At 33.7% G+C, this 24,513-nt stretch overlaps 1 long non-coding RNA gene across 4 annotated transcripts in view; it reads left to right on the top strand.

Annotated features, from left to right (window-relative positions):
• Positions 1-24,513, top strand: part of LOC115864267 (uncharacterized) — a 481,059-nt gene that overhangs the window by 369,406 nt on the left and 87,140 nt on the right. For all 4 annotated transcript variants that reach the window (XR_009563675.1, XR_009563673.1, XR_009563674.1 and 1 more), the window contains one exon: positions 1,083-1,126. This is a non-coding gene — a long non-coding RNA (uncharacterized lncRNA). The remainder of the gene's footprint in view (positions 1-1,082; positions 1,127-24,513) is intronic.

Raw genomic sequence — 24,513 nt, 5'->3', positions numbered from 1 at the left:
TAGAAGTATGAAGCTTCATCAAGAAGATGGAACTTATCCAGAGAAGAATACACAATTCCACTCCCTCTACTCCTTTCCAATCTTGGTAGTTACAAAGAATTAAGTAACTTAATGCTGTGGGATAATGATGGGTCTGGGAGATGGAAATTCTACCCTTAGTTCTGCCATGAGCTAGCCATGGGATCTTGCTTTGTTTTGCAAAGTGAGGATGTTGGACCAGTTGATTTTTAAATTACCTCCTAGTTCTAAGATTAATTCTTTTCTAATGAAGAGCACTAGAATATCCTTACAGTAATTCCCTATGCCAGGTAATAACTCTCTTAAAACTCTGGAACGTAGGACTTGATTTCACTACAAGCTGAAATCTTGTGATCATATCCACAAAATGGACTACAATTTTAGTACCTGTATTTTTTTAAATTTTATTTTATTTTTGTGGTACGTGGGCCTCTCACTGTCGCAGCCTCTCCCGTTGTGCAGCACAGGCTCTGGACGCGCAGGCTCAGCAGCCATGGCTCACGGGCCCAGCCGCTCCGCACCATGTGGGATCTTCCTGTGTCCCCTGCATTGGCAGGCGGACTCTCAACCACTGCGCCACCAGGGAAGCCCTAGTACCTGTATTTTTAATGATATAAAAAGATGTTATTAAATCTAGAAGTGTTTTTAAATTTTTTTGTTGTTTTTAGGTTGTTGTTCTAGGTTTTAGGTTGTGGTTTTGCTTCATTTTAGTAATATGGCATGACTTTACATTTTTCTTTTCACCTTTACCAACTGTCAATAGTAAAATTTCTAAATTGGCTAATAGTTGTGAACTACAAGAGTCTTAATCACAATGTCCACGTACTACAGACAGTAAAAAGTTCTCAATCCACATATATATTTTATTCTAATACTTGTGTGCCCTTCAGTGTTGCCAGAATCATTTGTGGATGGAACAATTGATGCCTTGCCATGGTAAACAGACTAACCCCCAGCAAACAGACCACTAACACTTAATGTTAATAATAATGCTAAAATAATAATGCTTAAAATCCTGCTATTTTATTATCCTCTATGTCATCTATTTTCCGTTTGTTTCTTAGGGTATCCTTGAAGGTTAATCAGAGAACCACTCACATGCCTCAAGGTAGGAAAAAGAACCCTTTTTTTGATTATAAAATATTTTGTATTTGTTTTAGCTATGTTTTAATACTTCACTCCCTTTGTTAGATATAGATAGAATTGATGTTGCTTATTCTGAAAACCTGAAAAATATTATGTCTACTTACCTGTTAAACTTGAAATCATCCAACACATAGTGTTTAGTCATCAGTTTGAATTTTTCTTCCATACTATTACATACTACTACAGTTTATTATATCTTTTAGAGTTTATGTTTTACTGCAGATAGAATTTATTCAATATTTTATATTTTTGTATTACCTTTTTCATAATTTTAGGGTAGTTTGACATTACCATATACTATTTCCATGTATCAGGAAGATAATTATATAATATATACTCTTAGGTATACTAATATATGCAATATATTGTTAGAAACTGAGATTCTCTAGCCTACCATAATTTCATAGCTTTCTTCTTATTTTAAAACTGTAATTTTTGAAGAAACCACCAAAGTAACCATAAGTATAATTAGCTATCATGATTTAGTAAACTAAATGTTAATTTGGAAGAATTTACTTCAGTATTAGCTTTTCTTAATAAGAGTGCCAGAAAATGTGGCCCTTTTCTTGGCTAGGATGTATGTGAAGATAAATTTAGAATTTCTAGTCTAGTAAATAACTTCTCTGATAATAGCTTAATTGTAGCTATTTCTAACCAAATTGTTTAATTGTGATAAATCACATGCAAATTGTTCAGATGTAGGTCAACCTCTCACTCCTTCATTCTAGCACCTCTTTTCTAATTCAAGACAAACCGCTCAATGCCTAAAAGAGGTAGAATGGTACAGATTAAAAACATAAGACAAAAACCAAACAATAATAACATAAAAATAAATAGTGGGCTAGGAGCCACAAAGATAGCAAGGCAGGTTGCATTTATTTTACCTTAGCTGATGATCTCTTATGCTGTGTTTGTACTATCATTTGCTCACTGCTCATGAGATTTGTGGGTGACAAATCATGGTGCCTCTAGGATGCTAAGTTTCCTCATCTGTATTTATTTTTGGTGATCTGGTTGAGTGACACAAGTGGGACTCAGTGATGGGAAAGAATGCCTTGTGTGGCTCTGGGGAGGCCAACTGAGCTATATTGCAGTTGTATAAGGTCTGGAAATCCTTTATTTTCCTAACTGCTACATTCTAGTTCTAATCTATAGTTGCCTTTGTGATGGGTCATTGTATCACTTTCTGATGAACAGCTGAGATTTTATGAATTCTATTTAATCATTATATGTTGTCTACTATGCTTTGAAAGAAAAATTTTTATCTTCAGTTTCTAAAGCATCAAAAAATGATAAAGCAGATTCATGAGTTTGTTATATTTGCTGTCTTTTACCTCTAGGTGATTATCGCTGATACTTTTGGTATATTGACAGAAAATAGTGGGCATTCCTGGTTATTGACAAAAAATTATTTTGGCCTTAGTGCTAATAAAATTAGAAATCTGCCTTACTATAAACATAATTTTTAAAATTATCTTCATTGGAATTTTATTTAAGAATTTGAATTTATATTTTCATATAACTTATGATTTTAACATTTTCTAACATTTGTTTTGAGTTAAATTTTTCATTCTTGAAAAATTACTGAATGAAATTACTGACTTAAAAAGTGCCAATGATTTTTCTAATTCTTAGAATGGGGAAAATAGATAGTGTATACTTCGTATTTCTTTCAATATAAATACTTTTGTTGTTTGAATTATTTAAAATTAAAAGTTAGAGAATTATACTAAATAGAAAGTGATATTTCCCTCAAAGTTAGCTACTAATAAAGTTTGGGTGTTTATTCTTCCAGATTCCTTCTTTATATACATAAACATCAATATCAATCTATGCACATAATGCTTTCATACCATATGCATGATTCTGTGTTTCTTTAACATTTTAATTATGAAATTTTTTCTAAGTCAATATATGTTACCTATTTCATCCTTTTTAATGGCTGCATTTTAGACACATTTTTGATGTACCATGATTTATTTAACAGGCCCTCTAAACTTCTTTTTAATAGAATTTTATAATAGAATGAAAGCAGGCCTTCCTTAATTACATTTTTGGCAGGCATACAAAAGGGTAATTCCCATTTGTATGTTGAATTAGGAAATTAAGGAGTGAAGGAAAAGTGTTACAGTAAAGAGGCATAAAAAGTATTAGGTAAGTGCACATAAATGGTCAGCGGAAAGAAAAGGGAATAATATAGATGTTCATGGAACCGTGTTTTAGATATGTAAAAGTAAAATTCTGATATTTTTTCCAGGTTCACACCACATGATACACCTTCCATAGCTTTCAAAGAGACATTTCCCTTCATCCTCAGTCTCAGCAGTCTTACATCTTTTTAATGCTTTGGGGAAAAATAGATCTCATCACACATGTTATGTCACAATATAAAAATTCATCTCGCATTTATCTTTTTTTTCTCTACTTGCTGTTAACTCTTAGAGGGTAATGACTGTGGGCTACTCATATCTGAACTTAGTAGGTGCTAAATTGGATTGAAGTGTGAAAAGGAGGAGAAATCAGGTAGAAATGTTTAATCTTACCAGAAGAAGAAGGTTCCACTATCTGCCTATTATCTCTGGAGCAAATACAGTAATAATTAATTATTCTGATGAATGGGATACAAAGGATATAAACACGTGATTTTTGATATATAATGAAAGTTCTTTTAAACTGAATTTTAATGATTCTTAGAGGCACTCATGCTTAAAATCAGACCTACAAGTTAAGTGTTTCAGAAAAATATTTATAAATTTATGAAAAAATATTTGTATAGTACTGAGTTTATTTATACATTACCTCATATGGATCTAAAAACACTTTGTCAGCTTTAAAGTATTATACACATGTAAGACATTATTTTTATCGGTAAGACAGTAAGAAAGTTGGCTCCGTGGATTTAAAGTATGGATGGTTATTTACAAAATAGAAGTAATATATAAAAGAAGCAGTTCTTTATGTGAATTCTGTTAGAAGAAAGGGAATATTGCTTTTAATACTTGTATATAATGCAAATTGCTACTCATGCCATTTAAATGAATCTTTGACATTATCTCAACCAGCAAAAGTAGAGTTATTAATAGTTTGAATTATGCCTGAAAGAACCTTTGATTTCACATTAGTCTGAATTCAATAGTAGTGTTAATTTAAAATATCTGAACATATGTACCAATTTCTTTTTTTTAACAGGAAAATGAAAAATTAGTGGGTGTAAAAGTCTCTTTTGAAACTGAATGTAATACCTACTGCATAATAGCTTTTCTCCTCATCTGACTTTCAGAAGTCACTAGCCCCAAACTCTGATTTTACATACATTTTACTGGACAAATCAGGAAGGAGGAAAGGATCTTGGTCAGTCTTCTAAATACATTTTTGAGCTTGTTTTGCTGACCTTTGCTTGACCAGAGCTTGAACCTTAGTATTTCAGATGTATATTTTTACATTGTCTTTGCTCTCAAAGCTCTCCAGTCGTTGTTACCTATTTGGCCAGGGTTGTAAATTCAAGTATTTTTGGGACCCATGAATATAACAAAAGTGGGTATAACAGGCCAGTATTGTACAATAGGGAGTGGTGTGGATTGAGGAACAGATGATCACATGCTCAACATCCAGGGGCTGCTTCTGCTCATTGCAGTCAAATATTCTAACTAACTGTATGTTCCAGTAGCCATAACTTCTAAAGGTAAAGGGAACTAAATATTGGAATTTCTATGTGAAGTCTCACAGTTTTTGAGTATGGGCTCAGATTTTAAATGTTGGGGAAAAAAAGAAAACCATGAAAAGCAATTATGACGTGCCCTAGATAAGCAATTTGCTACCTTTGCATAGATACCTTGTAAATATTTTCTCAATCAATGAGTGAATTATAAATCTCAATAAGATATAGGGAAATTAAAGAGCACTCTAACCCTTGTTCTCCCATGTCCATTGGAAATTTCATATAATTCTTTAAGGAGGGTCATAGCCATTAGCAACAAATATGGAGACCTACCAGATAAGCCTTTTCAGTCTATCTCTGGATTCCAGAAAGGGGAAAGCAAGAGTGAACCTTTGTTAAAATATAGTATGATATGCAAAAGAATGATGGTTAAGAGACATCTTTTTTGAACACATTTTTATCTTACCCCCAAATTCATCATGCTATTAATTTATTACCATTTTTTCTTTCTTTTTTTGTGGTACGCGGGCCTCTCACTGTTGTGGCCTCTCCCGTTGCGGAGCACAGGCTCCGGACGCGCAGACTCAGCGGCCATGGCTCACGGGCCCAGCCGCTCCGCGGCATGTGGGATCTTCCCGGACCAGGGCACGAACCCACATCCCCTGCATCAGCAGGCGGACTCTCAACCACTGCACCAGCAGGGAAGCTCTACCATCTTTTCTTTAATTCAAGCCTTCTGCAAATCTTTTGTCATTTATTAATTTTAAAGAAAATGGTGAATTAAAATAATGAATCAAAGGGAAGTCAAACCCAAGGGAAAAATAAAAATCACACATGCAAATCTTGACACATAATCATTAATGAATAAACATGGATCCAATGGACTCTGTTTTATCTTTTGACCTTCAAGATTTACTTTTTTTTGAGATCTCTTCTGCTTTCCTTCTGGACAAACTCACCCTTCCTTCTTTTATTTCAGTCCCTTATATCACCACACATTTCACTGCATTTAATGGTACCTAATTACGGTTGCTCTCATGTCTCTCTTCCCAAGTAGACTTGAGAATCTCAAGGCCAGAAACTATCTTTTAAAGATCATAAACTTATAGAAAACTTGCAAGTACAGTACAGAGAACTTTTTCCACTGAACTGTTTGAAAGTAAATTTTCAACCTAATGCCCCATTACCCTCAAGTACTTTAGGGTGTGTCTCCTTACAAACAAGAACATTTTCCACACAACCACAATAAAATAGTCAATATCAGGTACTAAGGACTGAATTGTGCCCCCACCCCCCATTCATATGTTGAAGCCCTAACCTGCAGTGTAACAGTATTTGGAGAAGGGAATTTGGGGAGCTAAGTAGGATTAGATGAGGTAATAAGCATGGTGCTCTCATAGTGGGATTAGTGCCCTTATAGGAAGAGATGCCATAGAGTTTGTTTACTTTCTCTGCCATGTGAGAGCAAAGCAAGCAAGAAAGTTCTCACTGAGGAGAAACTGGTTATCGCCTTGATCTTGGACTTGCCAGCCTCCAAATCTGTGAAAAGTAAATGCCTGTTGCTTGAGCCACACAGTTGATCACAGTTTATTAAGGCAGCTGGAGCTGACTAATACATCAGGAAATTAACATCGATACATCACTACTGTCTAATCCCCATTCAAGTTTCACCAGTTGTCCAAATAAATTTCAACTATTGTTCTTTGGAGTGTAAGAATTTGTTTCCAAATGATGTGCCTCGTTTGATAGTTTCATTTTATTAGTCTCCATGAGTGTAGAAAAGTTCCACAGACTTCCCTTGACTTTCATGACCCTGATGCTTTTGAAGATTACATTACAGTTGTTTTGTAGTACAGCCTTTACTTTGGATTTGTCTGATGCAGGGACCATATTTTATGCAAATTTGGATCCTAGCATCTAGGACAGTGTCTGCATATAGATGATGTTCAATAAATGCTAGTTGAGGAAAGAATTAGTGATTGAAAAACTCTGACTCTGAATCACTTGCATAATGCTAATAGCAACAATTTCAAAACTTTAAAGAGAAAAATGTAAAGCATGTCCAAAATAAGAAAAAACACAAATTCTCGTGTCTTCTGGTACTGCTATTGAGATCTGTTGTTTAACTCATTTAGTGAGCATACGTACACTGGCTATTATGTAAGTTAATACCAGTTTCTTTAGAGCAGTGCTTCTCAAAGCATGTTTTGTGGACTGCTTCCAGTTCACACACTGTTTCTGGTTCATGATGACCTAAGTAGAGAAATTGGTGATAAGCATTTAGAAGACCTTTTTAGTATTTTGACTAAGTGGCTCTATTTCTGCTGAATCTAATAATTCTAAAGTGATATTAGTAGATATATTTTATCTGATTTTCTTTTTTATTCCATTTATCTAGTAATTAATTTACATTATATTTGCCATATTATTGATCCACAATGAATTAGAAGTTTAAAATGGGTCACTTATCACAGTTCATGGTCATTCCCATCAGAGTAAAGTGCAACTAAAGTGGGCTAGAACTTGGTGGGATTTGACCTTGCACCTGAAGAATGGGTAAAATCTTACTAGTTTAAAAGTTAGAGAAATGGATAATTCAGGCTTAACAAAGTGTAAGAATAAGCCTGTGTGTATTTGCATTATGTGTGTGCAAGTGTGCTCTTATTTGCTTGCTTGTGTGTATTGGATGGGTATTACTGAATGGAAGACAAGAATTTAAAAGACAGTAAGACCTCATGATTCTAATACTGAGTGGTAGCAACTCTTCCTGCATCTGATTGCACTGCATGCCAAAAGAGTAGCATTGTCCTCTATAGAACATTCTCATGTTCTCCCTTTCCTTTCTGAAAATGTTCTTTCCCTTGAGCACCAGAGATTTAGAATTCCCATTGCTGTCAAAATACCAATAAGCTGCTCTGACCAAGAAAGTGGCCAGTGCTGCTATTACCACTTGTAGATGACAGAGCTTATGCACAGATTTCCAAATATTTAAATGGAAAAAGGAGAGATGTAATTAGAAAAGAGGAAAAATGATGAGAGAAAGAATAGAGTGAATATAAGAAATACTGATAGGGGGCTTCCCTGGTGGCACAGTGGTTAAGAATCTGCCTGCCAGTGCAGGGGACACAGCTTCGAGCCCTGGTCCGGGAAGATCCCACATGCCGTGGAGCAACTGGGCCTGTGTGCCACAGCTGCTGAGCCTACGCTCTAGAGCCCACGTACCACAACTACTGAAGCCCATGCGCCTAGAGCTCGTGTTCCGCAATTAGAGAAGCTACTGCAATGAGAAGCCCACGCACCGCAACGAAGAGTAGCCCCCGCTCGCTGTAACCAGAGAAAGCCTGCACACAGCAACAAAGACCCAACGCAGCTAAAAATAAATTAAATAAATAAATTGAAAAAAAAGAAATACTGATGGGGAAAAAGCACCGAAAAGGAAGGATGTATGATTGCATCAAGATTAACTTACACTGGCGGCTTTCAAGGGCAATAACATTCAGTTCAGTTCAAAACATGTTTATTAAGAAACTGTCATGGACCAGACACTAGACTCGGGGAATGAAAAGAAGAATAAGACACAAGAACTTGCCCTAGAATGACTTCAGTGTTTTGGGTAAGACAGATAAGCAAACCTGATTTCAATGTAGTGATTGAGACATTCATTGGGATATTCACAGGTACAGAGGAAAGGATGATCGTCTAGCCTCCCAGGCTTCTCTGAAGAGATTATGCGTATGAAAGGTCTTGATGAAAACTATAACAAATTGATAAAAACAGGATGGGAAAGAAGCACAACTTGATAATCAGCACTCAATCTAGGAGCTGGTACATTGTTGGTGCTGAATAAATAGTTGTTGAATGAATGAACAATTTAATTAATTAGAATGAACTGACAAACTAGAGGTAAATGCAACTCTAGAAAGAGGAACTAGAAAGAATCGTGGAAGCATAACATAGCAGTGGTGAGTCAGGGAGAGTAGAAGATCTGCAGTCCTCCATGGTGGAGTAAAAATTGTGTGACAGAGACATGTGAGTTGAGAATGGAGACATAAGTAGAAGGCAGGTAATGGAGACATTTCTCTGCAGTACTAAGGCCCCAGGCTTTATCTATGAGTAATAGGGACGTGACATTGGGATATTTGTATTGTAGTTTGATTGTAGATGACTAAGTGTGGGGAAGACAAGACAGACACAGTGATACTAGTTAGGAGGCCAGCTCACTGGTCTTGACAAGAAAAGACAAAGATCTAAGATACAGCAATGAAGGAAGGGATGGAGAATGAGGAAGGGGCAGGTACACAGATTCAGGAGTCACTTGAGAAATAAAATCGGTGACATGTTTCACTTCTTTAATGGATAGTGTAGAGGGAGATGGATAAATCACAGTGTGAAGGAAAAGGGTGAAAGCTTGGACAATTCCTATATTTATGACTTGAGTTTCTGGATGAATGATGATATCCTAAATTGAGCTAAGGTATATGGGAGGACAAATAAGTATTTGGAAAATAGGGAGAGACATCAAAATGAATCCATTAAATTGAGGGGCCTGTTGAGGAAGAGAGATGGTCAAAACTGGAGAAATGTATGTACATATTTTTATATATGTATATATAAATATATATGTATTATGTAATATTACAGGTATACATATATAGCAAGGGTTTAATGTGTCAATTCTGTCTGCACAGGATCATGTAAAACTACTTTCTCATTAACTTATTGCTGTCAAATTAACTTACTGCTTGAATATATCATTTGAAACTCTAGTAGTTCACTCCAAATTTCAAAACGTACCACAGAGAAAATGCTGTAACTTAAAACTGGTTCCAGACTTATGAAAACATCATGTGTTTCCGCAACCAAAGCCAAGAGGAGAACTGTGCCAATTCATGCCTGAACCTCTTTCAGTTTAATTACCTGGATTATTGAGGCAGAAACAAGCTTTGTGCCTAATTCACCCTTATAATTGCCTTAGTTCTCTGCTTTGCCTTTCTTGTGGGTGTATTTCCATGTTCCACTATTATTAGAAAGGAAAATACACTTCCTTTTTAGGTGGCTCCAGAAAAAATCATTTAAAACATACTTTACAGTTCAGAGAATTAACATTTTATCAGCCTCTGTATCTAGAGAGTAATATACTGAGCAAAGGGAAGAGCGTTGACCAGTAGTCACCTCATTGTCATCATGTGACAGTTCAGTTACCTCTTACTCTTTTTTTTACAACCAACCCCAGTGACTCAGTCATATCAGTAGTGATCTTTGAGCATCTCCCAATTTGAGATGTCCAAAGACCAAATAGATTCTTGAACTCTCCATATGTTTGAGTCAGTGTTATAAAGGTTAGGTCTCCAGTCAATACACACACCTGCAGGGAAACTCAAAATGGATTAGTCAACAGGAAGAGAATGCTTACCCTTCAGTCTCTCAACCACAAATTCAACTTTTCCACATAGCAGTCCAAAACCTAAGAACTTCAACTAAATGGAGACATTAACAGCACAGACGTCATTACATCCCTAATATTTCACTCATAATACCTACTCAGTAATTTTTTTCAACTCAGTTAATGGAAAACCCAGAATGGTAAGGTCATACATGAATAAATTATGATTCTCTCAGATTACCATTTTGGATTATCTTTTATGAAAGAAGTAGACAAAATTTATGTAATGCCACTCCTTTTCCCCTGGACACAGTCTGTGAGAACGAGTATTTTTAGTAATCAGTTTCACCTATCTATCTTAAATATATAGACTCCAAAATGTACAAATCTAAGTTGAGTGTTAAAACTCAGAAATATTTAACAGTCCAAGTTCACAAAGTATGTGGGCAGCCTCTCATCTTTTATTGTCATCCATTCAAGTGTTTATTCATATGCTGATTTCGTCAATAAGTACTGAGCACATGCTCTGTACTAGGCACTGTATTAGGCTTTGCAGACTCATAGGCATAAGTCAGATTGTCTGTCTTCAGAGGGATGCACACAGATGTAAAAGCACAGAGGATAGCTTTTTAACCTTAATCTGTCCCAGAAACCTCAGGTATGGCTTCCCAGAAAACGGGATATGAAGGTAGAGATTTGAACAGTCCGGCAGACTGACAAGATGGATAAAGGATTTCCAGTTACATTAAACAAATATCAATGGCAGGAAAAACGCACTTGAGGAATAAACCATGTGAGAAACACAGAGGATAGGTGGGGGAGGAATAAGACAAGTAGGCATGTGCCAGATCACAAGAGCTTTGAATGCAATGCTAATAACTTTGAATTAAATTCTAAAGATGGTGAAGAACAAATGAATAAATATTAAGAATGGGCATGAATTGACCAGATTTACATTTTAGAATGATCTCTGGAAGTTTTTGCAACTATGAAAGCTAAGTAAATGGATCAAGTAAGAAAAGTCAGTAAAGAGGAGAGTTATCAATGAATAGAAGAATAATAAGAAGGTAACTGTGTAGGTTATCCAAGAGCTATTTTAGATATCAGATTGACCACTCATGTGAGGGAGGTTAACATGAGCTGGAAATCTTGGATGACTCTCAAAGTTTGCAAGAAAGTTTGGGTAGATAAATGTGCCATTAGCTGACTACAAAGAAGAGGTTTGGAGAACAGACAATGAGTTCAATTATGAACATGTTGAGAGGTTGATGTGTGTTAGGTACATTCAGTTAGTTATGCAGGTTGACTGTTGAATAGATAGAAACTTAGACTAGAGCTAAACTGGAGGTAGTGATTTGAGTATAATCCATATAGAGGTGGAAGGTAATTCACTGATGTAAGTGAAACAGTCCAGCGGTATACCTATGGCAGGAAGTGAACATAGCTTCAAACCATGGTGAGCCAGTAGAGTACGTGAAATTATAAATGCAGGACTGATATGACAAAAGTCTTATCCGAAATCTTAATGTCTTTGAATATTAATGTGGGATGGCTTCTTTCAAAAGATGCCTTGTATTTTGAAAAACAAGGATCCAAATTCTAGGAAAAATCTTTCCCAAATAAATAGAAGAGCACCCAAATCTTGAAATATGTTCCATTTCTGTAAATCTTATTTTTAAACAATCCACTTTGTTTCAACTCAGAAGTAATTAAACTAATCCTGTTCATATATGAGCACAAAAACATGATCAAGGATTACTCAGCACTCAGGATCCCACTTTTTCCTATCAGATTTTTTGTTTTTCTTATTATAGCACCCAACTCACTTAAAGAAGAACAACCTTCTCAAAGTGTGATGTTTTCAATAACTCATTCAGCTATGGCAGTATTTTCATACATTAGCTCATCAGAAAGAATGCCAATGACATAAAAATAAATGGGAGTAAAAATAAATTAAATATTTGACTTAATAACATATGCTTAATTTCTGTTTTGTTTAATGTCGCCTTCACATGAATTAACGTAATCTAAAAGAATGATTTCATTTTCTACACTGTAAAACATAGTTACAGAAAGTTTAAATGACCACAGAAAGAAACATAGTCTAGGAAGGCTTTTTTTTCCTTTGAGAATTAAATAGGCTTTAGACAGCTATTAAATCTTACATAAAATATGTTTAAGACAACATTTTAGTCAAGTTAATATTTGACTTTTAATTATTCCTATACACATTAGTGAAATCTTTGTGGGATCAATATTAGTAAAAAAAATATGAGGTTGAATGCCATAAAGATGAATCAATTCCATAGTCTTTTTCCAATTCTTAAAGTCTTTTAGGATTCATTATTACTCAGATTTTACTATACTTCATTATCATCATTAAGATATTTTTCAAGCAAATCAGTTAACTTTTATCAAAACCAGATATAAAACCTAATTACTTAGTTTGATAATAACTTTTTTCTAATTTATGTTGTCAGAAAATGTATATCATTTTCATCAGATTGTCATAATTGCCATTTTAAAATATATATATGGGCCATGCATGTCCAAGTCATAAATAAACAGATAAAGCCTTTATAATACTCATTTGTCATACTAAAAACAATTTTTTAGAAATTGGCTTCACAAACAAAAATAATATTTTATCATTTAAGATAATTTGAAGATCAGTCATTACTCATGAACACATTGGATGGGTTGATTCTTTGTTAACCCAAATTCTCACTGCTTGTTCCCCTTCTGACTCCATGCCTCCTCTCTCTTTGATGGAATATTTTCTTGACCAGACAGAGCCACATATAGCTCTGACCTGTGTGTTGTTAATAAATATCAAGAGAATTTGGAATGCTTCCAAAAAAGAACTTTAAAAAGAAAAAACTTTCTAAAGGGGAAACACAAAAACAAAATTCCCTTCCTCACTTCTCAACTATCATATGTTGTTTGTAAGTGTATGACTTTGAGGGTTGCAAGAGGACAGGGCAGGGGTGAGGGGAAGGTGGGACAATGTGCTTGTTTGAAGGACTGTCGAAAAAATTATGCCATACAAGACTAGTATTTTCATGAGTTTCTTGATGTAATATATAATTAAAATAAGGGTTTGCTTATTTTAATATTGCTCCAATCTACTTTTAGCAAGAGGCTTGTATCCAATTTTATGGAGTATATTTTTAATTTAGTGTCTAAAAATAAATCCTTCCTTAAGTTTAACTACTAACATATTTTTCCAGCTTAGGATTTCATGAGCAAAAAATGTTTGTATTTTTAGCGTCAATAACCCATTAGAATATAAAGTTTTTGTTATCTTGGGTTTAAAATAAGGAATTCATGTATTCATGGAGGTAAAAAAAATTAAGAACACTTTTGACAAAAAGTTGCATTAAGAAAAAGAAATGTTCTTGTAACAATTAGACCTTTTCTCTTATAGCCAACGAATTAGATCTTGACTTTTTTAAAGGAAGCATTTTTGAGATGTTTATTTTCTCATATATCAACTTACATAGACATCTTTCTTCTTGGGCACTTTCATTCCATTCAACTTGGTCTAACTCCTTCTTTTCCAGATCTGTGGATAGCTTCTCCTTACTCCTTTGAGATTGCCATTATTTTAATGAAAAGATATCCTTCATTTTTTCCCCTTGTATTTTTCTTTTCTCTATACCTTACAAAAATTGGCCTCACCATCTTCTCCAACATAGCTCCAACTCTTTCTTCAGTCTTCTTCCTACCTTTCCTTAGCTCTCCCCACCCTGCATGCCCCTACCCTTGCCTCAGTATTGCCTGGTCAAGGCCCCCCTTAGGCATATCCACACTCTCTATGGAACTCTCACTCTATGAATAAACATCAAGCAGAGCAATGCATTGCATTTATTGATTATCAAACTCTCCCTAATATTTTATAAACTGAATTGTATTTATATTCCCAGAAGCATGCTACATGATGACAGATAGTTCTAGTTGCTCAACAGTTGTTTATTATACGAATGAATAATTCCATCATCCAGAAAAAAAACAGATATTTGTATTTTTAAGCTAGTTCCTTCAGATATTATTTAGTTTCCATGCAGTATTTTTTTAACTGACACCTAAACACACTCTGCCTGGTTTTAGCACTGTTATGTATTAATTCAATAAGTATTTTCTCATGAAAATTAAAGTTCTTTGTATGTAAAATTTTTAACATAGCTCAATATTTTATTTCATATACATATCATTTTATAGACATTTATCTATATTTTAATTTTTCCTCTGGATACATTTCTATAAATTAAATTATTATAATCCTGCAAGTTTAGATTTTTTGATACATTTTGGGAAACTATTTTCCAGAAAGATAGTACCAATTTATATTTCCATGAGAAATTTATGAGACTTCCAAATTCACTGCTTTCTTACCAGTACTGGAAAGTCCAGTGGTATTTAATTTTTGCTAATTAGATAAGCATAAAAAATTTTAATTTGTCATTTTAAAATATTTTTTTCATTTATGCTAGTTAATGGATAAAGTTGTTAAATGTTTAGCACCATTTTCATAAGAGTCTTCTGACTTCCAGTCTTCCCACTTACTACCTCTAATCCACTACTGCCTTATAGCACAGTCCTGCCCGTGTTGTGCAGAGAATATCAGTGATTCCAAGTTATTCACAAAACAACTTCCAAATTGGTCATCCAGATTCAGATTACTATCCTCTTTACAGTCTACTCTCAACCTCCTTTCTCTTCATAAAATTTCTTACCTCTCCCATACACACCCTGTAATTGTGTCCAGCTGGTATACTTTCCAATCCCCTTCCTCCTATAAATTTTATCCTCCCAGTTCTACCAGTTGAAATCCTACCTATGGTTTAATATTTGGTAAATATGCCCCAACATTTTTGTGAGATCCCTGTCTATCTAATATTACATTTAGTTTTCCATTTTCTTGTCCTAGATGTTCAATTTTACTGAAAAGTCCCAATGCTGACATTTCAAAAGACCTTTGAAAACATGTCCTACTGTTGTAAGATTTAATTATAAAACAGTAGACCTTGTTAAAATCTTGTGTTTTAAAATAACCTCAGGTCTACATATCTAGAATTTCCCAGAAATGTTTGTCAAATTTTGGTTTCTGAGTCTTTGAAAAATAGCATAAAGATATATAAATAATAAGTATTTGAACCAATTAAGATAATTTAAAACAATCTACATATGGTGGTTATGTTCTATATAAGTATATATTTAAGTTTAATTCAAAAATTATGCAGACTAACTTTGCTTAATTGTCACCAAATTGTAGTCATTAAATCCTATTTATTTTGTAGTGTTCTTGGGATACATGTGTTTCATTTTTGATAATCTGCCTTCCATTCAGCCAAACACATGTTTTTTTCCCAAAGAAAAAAATAAGAGCATAATAATCAAGATATGCACTTGGTTTACAAATTAATTATTCATGGAAAAATAGACCAATTGACTTGATAATCAGTTCTATTGGCTTGTATTTAGGGCTGTAACTTCAAACTCTAGAAAATAAATCAAGGATATTTTCTTTCATCTGTTAATATCACCTGTCTCATTTAGATATATATTTAAATTTATATTTGCATTTATAGGTATATTTATATCTTACTTAGCATCGTGGTTGCACACAGTAATCAGGAAATTACAGTGGTCCTTTTAATAACCAGTGGTAGGTCCAATTATAAAACTATATGTAGGAAATCAATCAGTAATTTTTAAATTCTTTAGGTTTTTCTTTTTAAGTAATTATCTGGAATACGCTTGCTATTGCTCTAGTCTAGATGGAATTTGAATTTTTTGTGGTTTTATTAATTTATGATCATGGACTCAAAGAAAGTATAGTTATTGCTTTAGGTGAAATTAGAGTGAAAAGTAACATAGATAATATTCTCAGGTCAAATATTGAGTTATCAGGATCCACATTTATTAATGACTTTGATATAAATGTAATTGTCAATTAACTCTGTTGGAGAGAATTGATGTTTTTTATAGTATTCAGTTTATTTCATCTAAAATAAATAAAATGTCTTTGTGGCCAAAAAAAAAAAATTACTTTGGTTTCCTGGTTAGGCATTTTATTTCCAGAATCTTCAAACACCTCAGTCACACAAAGTACAATTCCAGTAGTCTTGAGACCACACAAATAGTACAATGTTTAATACTTGCTTTAACAAAGTAGAGGTATTAGCACTCACAATTTTGATTCTTTACATATTGACTGGACTCTTTAAGGCAAAAGATCAAAGACCCTTTTTAAAAAGAAAAAAAGGAAACCTCCATGGTAGAAAAATGCAGAAAAGCTGAGCTTGAAATTAAATCCTAAACCTTATACGTTGGCTTTTCAACAGTCCAAACTTCAGTTTTTTGCTTTTGCTCCCATTTGAAACAAAACTAAGTGCTATGTGTTGCTAGCTTTTTTGGTTTCTTTGTTAACAGCATTTTCTCTTTTTAATCAGCCTGTCTCCTGCTTTTATTATTTTCTTTGATCTGTTCTCTTTTAATTTTCCTCTCTTTCTACATAGTCCTTTATTTTCTGTCACCCCTTTTCTTCATCCTCCTGTAAATCTTCATACTTGAATCTATTGATTAGACCTTATAGCAATAGAATACTTTTATCTGCTTGGAATAAGCATGCATAGACAAAACTGTGACATATTCTCAGTACTTTTGTCCCACTTCCACTATTTTTATAATCTATGAAGCTATAGTAGATGAAATTTGAGAAAATATTCTCAACATATAAATTCCATCTCTTGTAATTCTCAGTGCCAATTTGGAGTATTGTTCATCTATATGCTTCTCTGGCTAACTCTCTGGCTAGTTCTCTGGCTAGGTGGCACCAAACCACAGTACTTCAGACCACACAATGTACTTCATCAACACTTTAGTTAAACTGGCCTTTTTGGTTTTTTTTCATCCTATAGCCAAAAGCAAAAGAAAACATACCCCACCAAAAATATTATAATTTTTAACTTTTTGGTTGGTAGTTTTGGCATCAAGTGCATAAGCTTTAATCATAGAAATGCCTTTCTTATAGAAGGGTAGAGTATGCCAACAACTAGAGCAAATCAAATTTAAAAAAATTCTCAAGACGAACAGGGCATTCACGCAGACACTGTGGCAAGGAGGCTGGCACTTACTCATCTAAAGGACAGTGTCTTTTGGCCAAGGCTACCCTCCTCTTTGCTTTGACACTTGGAAATGGTAACTGAGTTCCTAAGACAAAACTAAACATTATGCTTCTTAATGTGACGAGAGTATGAAATAGAACTCACAAACTGGAATTCATGAATACAATTATGTTGCAATATTGCTGGAAAACAACAGACGCATGACTATACTAAGTCAATGATTTGAGTGTAAGGCACCAGTACGTTTAATTTATTAAAGGGATGATTTGGGTGTAGTCAATTCCAGAGAAATGGATGCCTTCGATTACTGAACTTGGGCTTTCATTAAAAGTCTGCAGAGCGAGACGTAGGTTAAGAAAGGAGACTATTAAGCGTCGTGTCATTAATTGTTGAGATTTTTCTCAAGGCATATGAAACAAAGAAATACTGGTATAAATTCTACTCTCTTTGATGTTGATTTGGAAATAGTTATTTTAGAAAATTTAGAGCAAGTAAAATAGAAATAGAATTTTAATTTTTTAAATTGAAGTATAGTTGATTTACTATGTTGTGTTAATTTCTGCTGTACAGCAAAGGATTCAGTTATACATATATATACTTTTTAATTAGAATTTTAAATTCAACACCAAAGTAATTTGAAGAAGTAAAATGAAAACATACTTTAGATTGTGGAGTTTTCCTAGTTTATTTCTGTGTTTGCTGAGTTTTCCCTATGCAGTAGAATTGTATAAAAGATAAACAGTAACCCTGTATTCTACAAAGAAATCAGACAACACACCTTTTTTTTGGTGATTGTTGTTCTTTGAAAATGCCTTATTTGAATTTGAAGTGAGAACAATATCATATTTCTGGGAATAATCCTACAGTCCTAAAATGAACAAATGTATAGAAATAAATTTGTTATCACAGCTCTTCTCTTTACTTTGCACATTTATATTATACAGAGCAGAAAAACACATCCCACTAGTTTCCCCAGACCACCCCATGACTTTGACCTTTCCCGTCTATATCCTACAAGCTCTCAGATTTCTCAATCTCTATCCCTATGTGTTTAGAACAATCTCCTAAGCTGCATTTCTTTTTAGAGCACTAGATATCTTACTATTACTATTAGAAATATTAATAAAATATGCATTATCAATCTTATAAAATATTATTAATATTATGTGGTATGTGGTATCAATATTCATTATGACCCCCTCTTCAAAGATGATAATATATATGCAAAGGTGCTAAGGTAGGCAGATCCGACCCTCCAACAAGAAGGGACAGGATAGAGATGTGTGAACAAAGAAGTAATGGGATCCAGGGAAATTAGAAATCTCATCTAGGAGAGCTTCTACTGGACCCCTTGTTGTTGCTTTAGTTGGTAGGGATAAATTACCAGTGATCCCTGTGTTTTTAAAATAATTAATGGCAAAATAGAATTGTTGTACCTTTTGACTTTAGAATGTCACTTCTTTGTAAGTCTATAAAAACTCGACAAGAATCCCGATGGGAGCTTATTTCTAGAATTATAAACAGCATTGAAAGAAACAGACAAAATACCAAACAATTTTTTACAAAAGGACAAAAGCTTTCAAAATGGTTAAATTTATATAATATTCACTAGTGCAATTTAATAAGAATTGATCACCCCTGAGGTGTGTGTCATCATAGAGCTTGAAAAACTTTAATTGCTGGATTATTTAGTTTAAAAGAATGGAAACAACCAGAAAGAAAATAAAATCCCTTCAGAAATCCAAAAATTACTTTAATAAAGAATTATTAAAGGTGCATTTGTTACTAAGTTCCCTTATACTATCAATACAGATGTGCTGACTTTTGAGGAAATGGGAAAAAGCCTTAAATAGTGTGTAGTATTTGGGAGTTTGTGTCTACATTTTTGAGCAGGAATACACTTTGGGGTTGGCATAAATTGTTATTTACATGTCTTCTCATGGTTCTGAAATACTGTGCTACATATATCTGGAAATTCAGAAGTTTTATATACAAGAGTTTTACCTTTTAAAAGTCAGTACCATGTGACAAATTTTAACTTGCATAAATAGCAAAGAAAAAAAAATTCTGTTATGGCTTAAAAACCATTTCCATTACAAGAAAAGCAAGAAGAAAATGTTTTATGAATTCTGAAGTGAGCAGATATGTAATGCTTTAATTTTTTACTGCTTTATAAATGTCCACTACAATTGATCAATAATTTATAAGTGCTTGCTGTATTTTAGTACAGTTTTCATCATGAAGTAAAAGATACCAAAGGAATTAACATTGTACCTCTCTTCAAATAGGTTATGATATAATTATGGAAATGTATCTGAAACACATGAAATAACTTTGAATGATAAAAGCTTTATTACCAGAAAGTGTTATTAGAGATAGAGGAGTTGAGAGGAGACGGGGCCTAATGACGGTGGCAATAAGAGAGGGCTTCATAAAGCATCAGGATTATAATATTGACTGTGTAGAATTTTGTTAATGAAAAAAGGGTAAAAGTGGAAGGCATTTTATATGGGGTGAATCTGATGAATGAAAAAATGCAGTTTCCAATGGATGTCACCTTTAATGAGACAGTGAGAGGATGATCCAGAAGTATTTGTTGGTGAACCTCAGTAAATTAATTTAGATGAGACTGATGGAAACAGTTTATGTATGGTCTTGACCTCTAGATAGAAAAGTTTGTGTTTGGTGTGGTTTGAATAGAACTCTATAACTGATTTTTAAGCAAAGTTATAATATGATGACAGTAGCATTTAAAATGGATTAGTCTGGAAGTGGTATGTAATATGTGGGTGACAGTTGAAGTGTGGAAAGAAAGGCGAGAGGCATCCTGGAGTCATGAAAGTCCACAGGAAACAGCTGCAGCGTTGCAGGTGTGGAATGAGTGATAAGCTTTTAGCTTTAGGTGGTGGCAATTAAGATAGCATGAAAAGGGAGGATACCTGACACATTTAATTTACAATAACACTATATATCTATATTCTAATCTTTTAACTACTCTCATATATTTGGTCTGAAGGTTGTTGGTTTAGTCCTGTGAGCAAAATATGTTTTCGTTAATGCATTTCTTATCTCTTAGTTAAAAAGGCCTTATTAAAAATCCACATTGTCCTGTCTATACAAAGGTAGTACAACATAGTATTATGTCTCCACTAAGAGCATGTACTTTTAATTATTTGCCAACAAAGGCAGTAGAATTTGCTGAACCAAATATATGCTCTCAATCTATCCCCATGGTGACCAACAGCCAGGACTTTTGAGATTGTTGGCAAGAGTTAGTGACCCAATGATGGCTTATGACTGAAGTCTATAGCTATGAAATAGAAGGTAGCAGGTACATAATGCATACCAGCTCCAAATAGTATCATAAATGCCATTTACTGAGCAGAGAACCGATCCACCATGTGTAATATGCAGGGTAAGCTGGCTGCCAGAAAGATGGTAAAAAAAGTTAAACAGAATTTCTTTTTGAGCTCTATATCTAAGAAAGCCTTCTAACTTTTCACTAGTTCTGTAAATTATCAGAATCCAGGCTCCAACTTAGGCTAATAGCATATTTAATGAGATATGAGATTGATGCTTATATGAATCTTATGAATAACAAAGGAGTACATTTTCCATTTTTAAAATATTTTTTTCACTTTTAAAATAGCAATTCATACTGTTTTTGTCAATTAGAATGCCATTTAGAGGTCATTTATGAGATGGAATTCAGCAATACAAGTATGAGAATTCTTTCCATAAAGCGGGAAATTTTCTTTCCTGCCCATTGGAAGGATAATATCCATTTTGTAATTAGAGGGTGAACATTAGAAACAGTGTTTTACTGTTGTCATTGCTACTGTTGTTGTTTTGTTTGATTTAATTTTTATTTTTTAATTTCTATTTTTTATTGAGGTAAAGCTGATTTACAATGTTTCAGGTATACAGCAAAGTAATTCAGATAGATAGATAGATAGATAGATAGATAGATAGATAGATAGATAGATAGATAGAGATCTATTATTTTTCAGATTATTTTCCCATATAGGTTATTACAAGATATTGAATATAGTTCCCTGTGCTATACAGTAGGTCCTTGTTTTTTATCTATTTTATACATAGTAGTCTGTATCTGTTAATTCCAAATTCCAAATTTATCATGTCCCTCCCTTTCCCCTTTGGTAATCATAAGTTTGTTTTCTATGTCTGTGAGTCTATATCTGTTTTGTAAATAAGTTCGTTTGTACCATTTTTTTAGATTCCCCATATAAGTGATATCATATGATATTTGTCTTTGTCTGATTTACTTCACTTAGTATGATAATTTCTAGGTCCATTCATGTTGCTGCAAATAGCAATATTCCATTCTTTTTATGGCTGAGTAATATTCCATTGTATATATATACCAAATCTTCTTTATCCATTTATCTGTCAGTGGACATTTAGGTTGCTTCCATGTCTTGGCTATTGTAAATAGTGCTGCCATGAGCAATGGGGTGCATGTATCTTTTCAAGTTCGAGTTTTCTCTGGATATATGCACAGGAGTGGGATTGATGGATCATATGGTAGTTCTATTTTTAGTTTTTTAAGGAACCTCCATATTGTTCTCTACAATGGTTGTACCAATTTACATTCCCACCAACAGTGTAGGAGGGTTCCCTTTTCTCCACACCCTCTCCATCATTTATTGTTTGAGGACTTTTTAATGATGGTCATTCTGACTGGTGTGAGGTGATACCTTATTGTAGTTCTGATTTGCATTTCTCTAGTAATTAGTGATGTTGAGCATATTTTCATGTTATTTTTGGCCAAAAAATACATGTATGTCTTCTTTGGAGAAATGCCTATTTAGATCTTCTGCCCATTTTTCAGCTGGGTTGTTTGTTTTTTGTTGTTGAGTTGTAAGAGCTGTTTGTATATTGGAAATTAATCCTCTGTCAGTTTGCAAATATTTTCTCCCATTCTGTAGGTTGTCTTTTTGTTTTGTTTATGGTTTCCTTTACTGTGCAAAAGCTTTTAAGTTTCATTAGGTCCCATTTGTTTAGTTTTGTTTTTGCTTCCATTACTCTTAAGAGACAAATCAAAAAAAATTTTGCTGTAATTTATGTCAAAGAGTGTCCTGCCTATGTTTTCCTCTAGGAGTTTTATGGTATCTGGTCTAACAGTCTTACATTTAGGTCTATAGTCCATTTTGAATTTAATTTTGTATATGGTGTTAGGGAATGTTCTAATTTCATTCTTTTACTTGTAACTGTCAAGTTTTCCCAGCATCACTTATTGAAAAGACTGTCTTTTCTTCATTGTATATTCTTGACTCCTTTGTCGTATATTAATTGACCATAAGTATATGGGTTTATTTTTGGGCTTTCTACCCTGTTCCATTGATCTATGTATCTGTTTTTGTGCTAGTACCATACTGTTTTGATTACTGTAGCTTTGTAGTCTAATCTGAATTCAAGGAACATGATACTTCCATTCTTCTTTCTCAAGATTGCTTTGGCTATTCAGGGTCTTTTGAGTTTCTGTACAAATTTAAAAATTTTTTGCTCCAGTTCTGTGAAAAATGCCATTGGTAATTTGTTAGGGATTGCATTGAATCTGTAGATTGCCTTGGGTAATGGTCATTTTAACAATATTTATTCTTCCAATCCAAGAACACAGTATATTTTTCCATCTGTTTGTGTGGTCTTCAATTTCTTTCATCAGCATCTTATAGCTTTGGAGTACAGGTCTTTTGCCTCCTTAGGTAGGTTTATTCCTAGGTATTTTATTCTTTTTGATGTGATGTTAAATGGGGTAACTTCCTTGATTTCGTTTTCTAATATTTCATTGTTAGTGTATAGAAATGCAACAGATATTAATTTTGTATCCTGTAACTTTACCTAATTCATTGATGTGCTCTAGTAGTTTTCTGGTGGCACCTTTAGGATTTTCTATGCATAATATCATGTCATCTGTAAACAGTGACAGTTTTACTTCTTACTTTCCAATTTCTGATTGCTGTGGCTAAGACTTACAAAACTGTGTTGAGTAAAAGCAGCAAGAGTGGGCATCCTTGTCTTGTTCCTGGTCTTAGAGGGAATGCTTTCAGATTTTCACCATTGATTATGATGTTAGCTGTGGGTTTGTCATATATGTACTTTATTATGTTGAGGTATGTTCCCTCTATGTCCACTTTCTGTATTGTTTGATTTTAGAATTGAAACCATTCTATACTGGCTTTTTCCTAAACAACCTCTAACCTGACTAAGGGGGTCAATACAGGATGGTTTTGACATATCAATGTTATATACATTGTATCTGAAACCTGGTCAATTCAATTTACCCTGCTGTTTTAACTAATTTTCTCATATCAACAAATTGACAATTAAGTGACCCAAATAAGTTGTTTTGATAGCTCAAGAGATTGCCTTTAATATGCGTTTTCCCCTTAGACATTTATACAACTTTATACCAAATCTCTGTGTATCTGTCTATTTTTGCCATTTCTAACTCCCTAAAAACTGTTATTTATATAACAGATATTCAATCAGTTATATTGTTGCAACCCATAACCCATGACTCACATGCATTACTGTATATTACTTCTACATCTCAGTCATGGAAGAATTCTAGAGATATAAGTAAAGTATTGTGTGAATTTTATATAATAAGGCAAGTATTTTTTAGGACTTTTTGAACCTTGCGATTGCAACTTCTATTTTGGAAAGTAATTAGTGACCCATATTTGAAAATTTCTAGGAATTTTCTCTGGGCAATACTAGCCTTTCACTTTTTAAAGCGATGGATAAAACTTCCCTTTCTGAGTTATACTTTTCTGAAGCAACAAAATATTAGAACTTTGGTATCAGCTGACAGGTAGCCTAATTCCCCTTGGCTCTAAAATGCCTAAAAAAGCTTGAGGGAGGTGGGGGAATCGATTTAAACCATATAGAGAGTTCACTGTTTACAGCCAGTTTATCTTTCTTTTTCCCACAGGTGTAGTGATAATTAAAACTTACTCATCAATATGGGGATTGCTTACTTAATAAAGAAAAGAAAATAATCCTTCCTTGTTAATAATGAAGAGAAAATATAAATAGTTTAGATGGGAACATCAAGCTGATAGAAGTGAAATTATGCCGGAATCATGGAGAGGGAAAGCATCACAAGCTTCTTATAACACCAAAAATAGCAAATGAGGAATAAAAAGTACAGC

Source organism: Globicephala melas, chromosome 4, assembly GCF_963455315.2.
Source record: "Globicephala melas chromosome 4, mGloMel1.2, whole genome shotgun sequence".
Taxonomy (NCBI): Eukaryota; Metazoa; Chordata; class Mammalia; order Artiodactyla; family Delphinidae; genus Globicephala; species Globicephala melas.
This window is presented reverse-complemented; position numbering and strand designations above follow the sequence as displayed.